The following is a 10854-nucleotide window of genomic DNA, read 5'->3' as shown; positions in this document are numbered from 1 at the left end:
CTGGTGAGCATATGAATACAGTTTGTTTGTTATAAAACTCAGAGGGGAATTTCTGTGTCATAGAGCATGCATATAATTTGCTTAAGTTGATACTGCCAAACTATTTTCTGAGATGATTGTAACTATTTCAGTCCCACAAGCAATAAGTGAGAGTTTCACTTGCTCTATATCTTTGTTGTTCTATATCTTTATCAACACTTATTTTCTATCTTTCTCATTTTAGAAATTTTGGTGGATGGACTAATAATATTTTATATTTTTTTAATTGAAGTATATTTGACATACAATATATTAGTTTCAAGTATATGACATAGTGATTCAACAATTATATACATTACAAAATGCTCACTGTGAGAAGTGTAGATATCATCTGTCACTATACAAATTTATTACAATATTATTGATTATCTTCCATATGCTGTACCTTCATATCTATGACTTATCTGTTTTACAACTTGAAGTTTGTACCTGTTAATTCATTCACATATTTCTCCTATCTCCCCACCCTTCTCCCCTCTGGCAATCACTAGTTTGTTCTCTGTATTTATGAATCTGTTTTTATTTTTTTGTTTGTTTTGTTTTGTTTAGATCCCACATATAAGTGAAATTACATGTTATTTGTCTTTCTCTGACTTATTTCACTTAGCATAATACCCACTAGGTCCATCCATGTTGTTGTGAATGGTAAGATTTCATTCTTTTTTATGGCTGAGTAATATTCCATTATATATATATATACCACTTCTTTATCCATTCATCTATCCGTGGACATGTGCTGCTTCCATATCTTAGTTATTGTAAATTATGCTGCAACAAACATAGGGATGCCTATAACTTTTCAAGTTAATGTTTTCATTTTGGGGTAAATATTCAGAAGTGGAATAACTGGATCATACAATATTTCCACTTTTAATTCTTTGAGAAACCTCCACACTGGTTTCCACAGTGTCTGCACCAATTTACATTCCCACCAACAGAGCACAAGGTTCGCCTTTTTCTGTGTCTGTTTGCCATCTGTGTGTCTTCTTTGGAAAAATGGCTATTTAAGTCTCCCACACATATTTAAATCAGATTGTTTTTTTGGTGTTGAGTTGTATGAGTTCTTTATATATTTTGCATATTAACCTCTTATCAGATTTATCATTTGCAAATATCTTCTCTCATTCTGTATGTTGCCTTTTTGTTTTCTTGATGGTTTCTTTAATTATGCAAAAGCTTTTTAGTTTAATGTAGTCCCAATTGTTTATTTTTGCTTTTGAGTCCCTTGCCTATGGAGACAGATAAAGAAAAATATTGTTAAAGCTGATGAGGAAGAGCTTACTGGCTGTTTTCTTTTAGGAGTTTTATGATTTTGCATATCACATTTAGGTCTTTAATCACTTTTGAGTTTATTTTTGTGTATGGTTTAAGAAAATGGTCCAGTTTCATTCTTCTGCATGTAGCTGCCAGTTTTTCCCAACTTTATTAAAAAGACTTTCTTTTCCTCGGTGTATATTCCTGTCTCCTTTCTCATACACTAATTGACCGTATAAGCATAGTTTATTTCTGGGCTCTCTATTCTGTTCCATTGATCTAATGTGTTTATTTTTGTGCCAATAACATACCCTTTTGATTGCTATAACTTTGTAGTATAGTTTTAAATCTGGGATTCTGATTCCTCCAGCTTTGGTCTTCTTTCTCAAAATTGCTTTGGCTATTTGGGGTCTTACGGGATTCCACAGAAATTTTACAATTACTTGTTCTAGTTCTGTGAAAAACATTATTGGTGTTTGATAGGGATTGCATTAAATCTGTATATTGCTATGGGTTGTATTGACATTTTAACAATATTAATTCTTCCAATCCATGAGCATGATATATCTTCCTATTTATTTGTGTCATCTTCAATTTCTTTCATCAATGTCATAGTTTTCAAAATATAGGCCTTTTACTTCTTTGATTAAATTTATTCCTAGATATTTTATTCTTTTTGATGCAATTGTAAATGAGATTGTTTTCTTAATTTCTGGTTCCTGCTACTTTTTAAATTAGTGTATAGTAATGTTACAGATTTCTGTATATTGATTTTGTATCCTGCAATTTTATTTATTAGTATTTATTAGAATTTATTTATTAGTTCTAATAGATTTTCTTGGTGGAATTTTTAGAGTTTTCTACATAGAGTATTGTGTCATCTGAAGATAGTAACAGTTTTACTTCTTCCTTACCAGTGTGGATGCTTTTTATTTCTTTTTCTTGTCTAATTGCTATGGCTAGGACTTCCAGGACTATGTTGAATAATTGTGGGGAGAGCTGGTATATTTTTCTTATTCCTGATCTTGGAGAAAAAGCTTTCAGCTTTTCACCATTAAGTATGTTAGCTGTGGGTTTGTCACATATGGTCTTTATTAAGTTGAGGTATCTTCCCTCTACACCCACTTTGTTGAGATCTTTTATCATGAATAGATGTTGAATTTTTTCAAATGCTTTTTCTGCATCCATTGAAGTGATTATATTATTTTTATCCTTCATTTTGTTAATACAATTAATTGATTTGTGAATATTGAAACATCCTTAAAACATCCTTGTATCCCTGGAACAAATCCCACTTCATAGGTGTAAATGATCCTTTTGGAGTATTGTTAAATTCATTTGGCTAATATTTTGTTGCAAATTTTTGCATCTATGTTTATCAAAGATATTGTTCTGTAATTTTCTTTTCTTGTGGCATCCTTTTCTGGTTTTGGTATCAGGGTAATGTTGGCTGCATATTTAAAGGCATTTCTTCCTCTTCAATTTTTTGAATCATTTGAGGATATGTATTAACTCTTCTTCAAATGTTTGGTTGAATTCACCTTTAAAGCCATCTGGTCCTGGAGTTTTCTTTGTTGGGACTTTTTTGATTACTGAATCAACTTCATTACAAGTAATTGATCTGTTCAGGGTTTCAGTTTGTTCCTGATTCAGTCCTGGAAAACTGTATGTTTCTAGGAATTTATCTATTTCTTCTTGGTTGTTCAATTTGCTGGCTTATATTTTTTTGTAGTAGTCTTCTATAATGTTTTGTATTTCTGTGGTGTCAGCTGTAACTTCTCTTTTTTCTTGATAAGTCTGGCCAAAGGTTTATCAATTTTGTTTATCTTTCCAAAGCTCTTAGTTTCATTGATTTTTTTTAGTCACTATTTCTTATACTTCTACTCTGATCTTTATCATAATAGCTCTAATAATAGTTACTTAAGAATGTTTTTTAAAATTATTTCTAGCTGTGTCTTTCTCTTTAAATTTTTATTAAATCCTAGTTTTAGCACATTGTGATTAATTAATATGGTCTTTATTACCTTTACTTTCTGGAATTAGTTTTCTTTTAGAATCTAATGCGTGATCAGTTTTGTAAAAGTAAAAGGATGGTTGAAAATAATATATATTTTCTGTAGTGTTTTGTTTGTTATAATAGTCTGTTTAATATTAAATTATATATTATTTTTTCCTACTTTAGCTACGATAGAAAGGGTGATTAACACTTCCACTTCAATTATGTTTCTCTCATTTTCTTGGAGGTAGTACATGTAATGCAGTGGTTCTCAAATGTTAGCATGTATAAGAATCAAGTGGAATACTTATTAAAATGTAAACTTCAGAGCTCTAGAATATTTCAGAGATGATGTCAGAGATGATTATATTTTTAATAAGCATTCTGATGCAGGTAATGCTAGGACTAACCTTTCAGATACACTACTGTATCTTTGAGGTTCTCAAGTTATGATGACCTGGGCCCAAATCTCAGTTATGCCTTTACCAGTGAGAATCTTGAACAAGTTATTAAACCTATGTTCAGTTGTTTCATATCTAAAATGAGAATAATCATGTCTGCCACATAGTGTTATTCTGAACATTAAATTAGCTAACACATGTGAAAATGGTAGTGCAGTACCTGGTCACATTGTTCATTATTATAAAGGCCCATGCCTCTTATTTTCATTGACCACATACTATTTCATCAATGTAAAATAAACTCTGCCTCACTAATTGAATTCTACTTTGATTATTATTAATGACCATCTATACTTTCTTATTTGCATTTTTCTGTTATGAAATGTTTTTACTTTTTTTAAGATTTTATTTATTTATTTGTCAGAGAGAGAGAGAGCACAAGCAGGGGGAGTGGCAGGCAGAGGGAGAAGCAGGCTCCCACTGAGAAAGGAGCCTGATGTGGGACTCAATCCCAGGACCCTGGGATCATGACCTGAGCTGAAAGCAGACACTTAACTGACTGAGCCACCCAGGCATCCTGAAATATTTTTACTTTTTAAGGGACTTTATTTTAGATATCCCTTATAAGTTGCAGATAGTTGTATTTTTCTTTTGTCACTTGAGTCTGAAACTTTGTTGTTGTTGTCTAGTTTTTATTTCATAATCATAAACTTAACTCTGTAATCCAGCTAGACTTGGAGAGGAGTAAGGAAAATATGGATCCCATAGAACTGCAATGAGAGCCCAAAGATTGTTGGATATTTTGAGCAGATGGGGGTGAAGGGGTGCTCTCCTGAGCTACAGAAGGAATGATCTGGTGTTTAAGATAAAACACAAGTCAGATTTATTAGATTTGTCCACAGTCAGCAATGGGTACTTCTTGCTGGTCTTGCCATTCCTGGATCCAAAGTACTCCATGGCTTCCATAATATTCATGCCCTCTTTCATCTTGCCAAAGACCACATGCTTGCCATCCAACCATAGAATCTTGGCTGTGCAGATGAAAAACTGGGAACCATCTGTATTGGGCCCAGCATTTGACATGGGCACGATGCCAGGAACCATATGCTTCAGGATGAAATTCTCATCATCAAATTTCTTCCCATAGATGGACTTGCTGCCAGTGTTATTATGGCATGTGAAATCACCACCCTGGCACATAAATCCCAGAATAATCCTGTGAAAGCAGGAACCTTTATAACCAAATCCTTTCTCCTCAATGCTCAGAGTATCAAAGTTTTCTGCTATCTTTGGAAATTTATCTGCAAACAGCTTGAAGGAAACAAGGCCTGAGGGCTAATGTCCATCGCGATGTCACAGAACACAGTGGGGTTGACCATGGCTGGGTGGTGGTGTCTGTAAGGCCAAGTCTGAAAACTTTTATTAGAGGACTTAACTCATTTACATTGGCTTTATCTTCTATAAGTTCTTTTGCTTTAATATTTTCATATTTTCATGCTGTTTACTTTGTTTTATTTCATATACAATATTTTTCTTTAGTTTTTTGTTTAGATATTTGGAAGAAATTAACCACCTTTTAAATTTACCTTTGTGTTTTAAAAGTTGTACCTACATTTCTCTTATCAATGTTAAGTAAAAAATGGTATTTCTTGATTTCTCCCCTTCTTCTGAAACTATCTCTACTATAATGTTTTACATAGCTAGATATTCATAAGACTTATTTTTCAACTTTGAATTTTAAAAGTTTCAACCAGGATATATCTTGTCCTGCTTACCTCATTTATTTTATATTGACCCTTTCCAGGTCAAAGTTTTCTACTAAACTTTGGGATTTTTTTTATTTTACTTGGGTCTGTTCTTCATGTGATTGGAAAGCTTGGATTTCCTAGATCCATTTTCCATATTGTATTACATTTTTTCCATTTTGTAATAATTTTTTTTAGTTTTTGATGTAGTGTTCAATGATTCATTAGTTGCTTATAACACCCAGTGCTCATCACATTGTGTGCCCTCCTAATGCCCATCACCCAGTTACCCCATCCCCCAACTCACCTCCCTCTCCATAAGCCTCAGTTTGTTTCCCCAAGTCAAGAATCTTTCATGGTTTGTTTCCCTCTCTGATTTCTTCCCATTCAGTTTTCCCTCCCTTCCCCTATGATCATCTGTGCTATATGAGTGAAACCATATGATACTTGTCTTTTTCTGATTGACTTATTTCGCTTAGCATAATACCCTCCAGTTCCATCCATGTCGATGTAAATGGTAGATATTCATCCTTTCTGATGGTGGAGTAATATTCCATTGTATATATGAACCATATCTTCTTTATCCATTCATCTGTTGAAGGACATCTTGGCTCCTTCCACAGTTTGGCTATTGTGGACATTGTTGCTATGAACATTGGGCTGCATGTGCCCCCTTCTTTTCACTACATTGGTATCTTTGGGGTAAATACCCAGTAGTGCAATTGCTGGGTCATAGGGTAGCTCTATTTCTAATGTCTTGAGGAATCTCCATACTATTTTCCAGAATGGCTGTACCAGCTTGCATTCCTACCAACAGTGTAAGAGGGTTCCCCTTTACCTACATCTTCGCCAACATTTGTTGTTCCCTGTCTTGTTAATTTTAGCCACTCTAACTGGTGTAAGGTGATATCTTATTGTGGTTTTGATTTGTATTTCCCTGATGGCAAGTGATGTGGAACATTTTTTCATGTGTCTGATGGCCGTTTGTATGTCTTCTTTGGAGAAGTGTCTGTTCATGTCTTCTGTCCATTTCTTGACTGGATTATTTATTTTTTGGGTGTTGAGTTTGATAACTTCTTTATAGATCCTAGATACCAGCCCTTTCTTTATCTGTTATGTCATTTGTAAATATTTTCTCCCATTCTGTAGGTTGCCTTTTAATTTTGTTGACTGTTTCCTTTGCTGTGCAGAAGGTTTTTATCTTGATGAAGTCCCAATAGTTCATTTTTGCATTTGTTTTGCATTTGTTTCCTTTGCCTTTAGAGACATGTGCAAGAAGTTTCTGCAGCTGAGGTCGAAGAGGTTACTGCCTGTGTTCTCCTCTCAGATTTTGATGGATTATTGTGTCACATTTAGGTCATACATCCATTTTGAGTTTATCTTTGTGTATGGTGTAAGAGAATGATCCAGTTTCATTCTTCTGCATGTGGCTGTCCAATTTTCCAAGCACCATTTATTGAAGAGACTGTCTTTTTTTCATTGGATAGTCTTTCCTGCTTGTTGAAAATTAGTTGACCATAGAGTTGAGGGTCCATTTCTGTGGTCTCTATTCTGTTCCATTGATTGATGTGTCTGTTTTTGTCAAGCCTCTTGCTCTTGATCACAGCTTTATTATATACTTAAAGTCAGGCATTGTGATGCCCCCAGCTTTGGTTTGGTCCTTTTTCAACATTCCTTTGGCAATTCAGGGTCTTTTCTGGTTTCATACAAATTTTAGGATTGTTTGCTCCAGCTCTGTGAAAAGGTCAATGATATTTTGACAGGGATTACATTGAAAGTGTAGATTGCTCTGAGCAGTATAGATATTTTCACAATGTTTATTATTCTAATCCATGAGCATTGAATGTTTTTCCATTTCTTTGTGTCTTCCTCCATTTCTTTCATAAGTGTTCTGTAGTTTCTAGAGTACAGATCCTTTACCTCTTTGGTTAGGTTTATTCCTAGGTATCTTATGGTTTTTGGTGCAATTGTAAATGGGATTGAGTCCTTAATTTCTCTTTCTTCAGTTACATTGTTCGTATATAGAAATACAACTGATTTCTGTGCATTGATTTTGTATCCTGTCACATTACTGAATTGCTGGATGAGTTCTAGCAGTTTGAAGGTGGAGTCTTTTGGGTTTTCCACATAAAGTATCATATCATCTATGAAGAGAGAGAGTCTGATTTCTTCTTTGCGAATTTGAATGCCTTTTATTTCTTTTTGTTTTCTGATTGTTGAGGCGAGGACTTCTAGTACTATGTTGAACAAAAGTGGTGAAAGTGGGCATCCTTGTCATGTTCCTGACCTTAAGGGAGAAGGTCTCAGTTTTCTCCCATTGAGAATGATATTTGCAGTGGGCTTTTTATAGATAGTGTTTATGATATTGAGGTATGTTCCCTCTATCTCTACACTTTGAAGAGTTTTAAACAAGAAAGGATGCTCTATTTTGTCAAATACTTATTCTGCATCAATTGAGAGGCTTATATGGTTCTTGTCTCTTCTTTTGTTAATGAGACCTATCTTGTTGATTGATTTCTGAATGTTGAACCACCCTTGCATCCCAGGAACAAACCCCACCTGGTCATGGTGAATAATCCTTTTAATGTACTGCTGGATCCTATTGGCTAGTATCTTGGTGAGTATTTTGGCATCTTTGTTCATCAGGGATATTGGTCTGTAATTTTCCTTTTTGATGAGGTCTTTGTCTGATTTTGGAATCAAGGTAATGCTGGCTTCATAGAATGAGTTTGGAAGCTTTCCTTCCATTTCTATTTTTTGAAACAACTTCAGTAGAATAGACGCTATTTTTTCTTTCAGTGTTTGGTAGAATTCCCCTGGGAAGCCATCTAGCTGTGAACTCTTGTTTTTTGTTTTTTTTTTGTTTGTTTGTTTGTTTGTTTTGGTAGGTTTTTGAATACTGCCTCAATTTCCTTGGTGGTTATTGGTCTGTTCAGATTTTCTACCTCTTCCTGTTTCAGTCTTGGTAGTTTATAAGTGTCCAGGAATGCATCCATTTCTTCCAGATTGCCTAATTTGTTGGCATATAGTTGCTCATAACATGTTCTTAAAATTGTATTTCCTTGGTGTTGGTCATGATGTCTCCCCTTTCATTCATGATTTTCTTAATTTGGGTCCTTTTTTTTTTCTTTTGAATAAATCTGGCCAGAGGTTTATCAATTTTATTAATTCTTTCAAAGAACCAGCTTCTAGTTTCGTTGATCTGTTCTACTGTTCTTCTGGTTTCTATTTCATTGATTTCTTCTCTAATCTTTATTATTTCTCTTCTCCTATTTGGTTTAGGCTTTATGTGCTGTTCTTTCTCCAGGTCCTTTAGGTGTAAAGTTATCTTCTGTATTTGGGATTTTTTAAATTTTTTGAGAGAGAGTTGTGTTGCTATGTACTTCCCTCTTAGGATGATCTTTGCTGTATCCCAGAGGTTTTTGAACCGATGTGTTTTCAGTCTCATTAGTTTCCATGATTTTTTTAAGTTCTTCTTTAATTTCCTGGTTGACTCATTCATTCTTTAGCAGGATGCTCTTTAATCTCCAAGTGTTTTAAGTTCTTTCCAAATTTCTTCTTGTGATTGAGTTCAAGTTTCAAAGCATGTGGTCTGAAAATATGCAGGGCATAATCTCAATCTTTTCGTATCAGTTGAGGCCTGATTTGTGACCCAGTATGATCTCTTCTGGAGAAAGTTCCATGTGCACTCGAGAAAAATGAGTATTCTGTTGTTTTAGGATGGAATGTTCTGTATATATCTGTAAAATCCATCTGGCCCAGTGTGTTATTCAAAGGCCTTGTTTCTTCATTGGTCTTCACTTAGATGATCTGTCCATCATTGTGAGTGGGGTGTTGAAATCCATTACTATTAATGTATTATTATCAATATGTTTCTTTACTTTGTTCATTAATTGCTTTATATCATTGGCTGCTCCCATGTTGGGTGCATAAATTTTTACAATTGTTAGATCTTCTTGTTGGATAGACCCTTTAAGTATGATATAGTGTCCCTCTACATCTTTTACTACAGTCTTCAGTTTAACATCTAAATTGTCTGATATGAGGACTACTACCCAGCTTTCTTTTGAGGTCCATTAGCATGGGTAATGTTTCTCCACCCCCTCACTTTCAGTCTGGAGGTATCTTTAGGACTAAAATGAGTCTCTTGTCAACAGCATATGGATGGATCTTGCTTTTTTATCCAATCTGATACCCTGTGTCTTTTGGTTGGAGCATTTAGCCCATTTACATTCAGAGTAACTATTGAAAGATTTGAATTTAGTGCCATTGTATTGTCCATAAAGTCCCTGTTTCTGTAGATTGTCTCTGTTTCTTTCTGGTTTCTGTCTGTCCTGGAAGCTCTTTAGCTCTCCTTCCATTCTGAATGACATCCTTGATGGATAAAGTATTCTTGGCTGCGTGATCTTCTCATTTATTATCCTGAATATGTCTTGCCAGCCCTTTCTGGCCTGCCAGGTTTCTGTGAATAGGTCTGATGTTATTGTGACGTTCCTCCCCTGTACATAAGGAATCTCCTCTCCCTAGCTGCTCTCAGGATAGCTTCATCTTCTCTACAATTTGCAAGCTTCACTATTATATGTTGGGGTGTTGATCTATGTTTGTTGATTTTGGGAGGGGTCTTCTCTGCCTCTTGGACATGAATGCTTGTCTCCTTCCCGAGAGTAGGGATGTTCTCAGCTATGATTTGCTCAAATATACCTTCTGGCCCTCTCTCTCTCCCCATCCCCTTGGGCACCCCAATAATTCTGACATTGATTCATTTCAGGGCATCATTAATCTCTCAAAGCCTTTCTTCATGGGATATTAGTTGTCTTTCTCTCTTTTCCTCAACTTCTTTTCCATCAGCCTGTCTTCTAGATCACTTATTCTCTCTTTTGCCTTGTTTATCCTAGGTGTTAGAGCATCCAAATTTAGACTGCATCTCATTTACATCATTTTTAAGTTTGGCCTGATTAGATCTTGTTTCCACCCTTAGAGATTCTGTACTGTCATTTATGTTTTTTTCAAGCCTACCTATTAATTTTATAATTGCTATCCTGAATTCCATCTCTGACATCTTACTTATATCCATATCAGTGCCTCTGGTTCTTTCTTTCTTTTTTTTTTTAAGATTTTATTTATTTATGTGACAGAGAGACAGCACAAGCAGAGGGAGTGGGAGAGGGAGAAGAAGGCTTCCCGCTGAGCAGGGAGCCCGATGCAGGGCTTGATCCCAGGATGCTGGGATCATGAGCTGAGCTGAAGGTAGCTGCCTAATGACTGAGCCACCCAGGTGCCCCTGGTTCTTTCTTTTGTTGTGATTTCCTCCTCCTAGTCATTTTGCCCAGGGAAGCATGAGTGAACAAATGAGCAGAATCCAAAATATCAACCCCAACCAAAGCAAAATACACCCTAGACAAATCCAAAGTCGTTTAAA

At 35.1% G+C, this 10854-nt stretch overlaps 1 pseudogene; it reads right to left on the bottom strand.

Moving 5' to 3' along the window:
* Window positions 1–4576: 4576 nt before the first annotated feature.
* Window positions 4577–5069, bottom strand: LOC118025984 (annotated as a pseudogene).
* Window positions 5070–10854: the final 5785 nt, after the last annotated feature.

The sequence above is a fragment of the Mirounga leonina genome, unplaced genomic scaffold (genome assembly GCF_011800145.1).
Source record: "Mirounga leonina isolate KUSES-001 unplaced genomic scaffold, KU_Mleo_1.0 Mir_204, whole genome shotgun sequence".
Classification (NCBI taxonomy): Eukaryota; Metazoa; Chordata; class Mammalia; order Carnivora; family Phocidae; genus Mirounga; species Mirounga leonina.
This window is presented reverse-complemented; position numbering and strand designations above follow the sequence as displayed.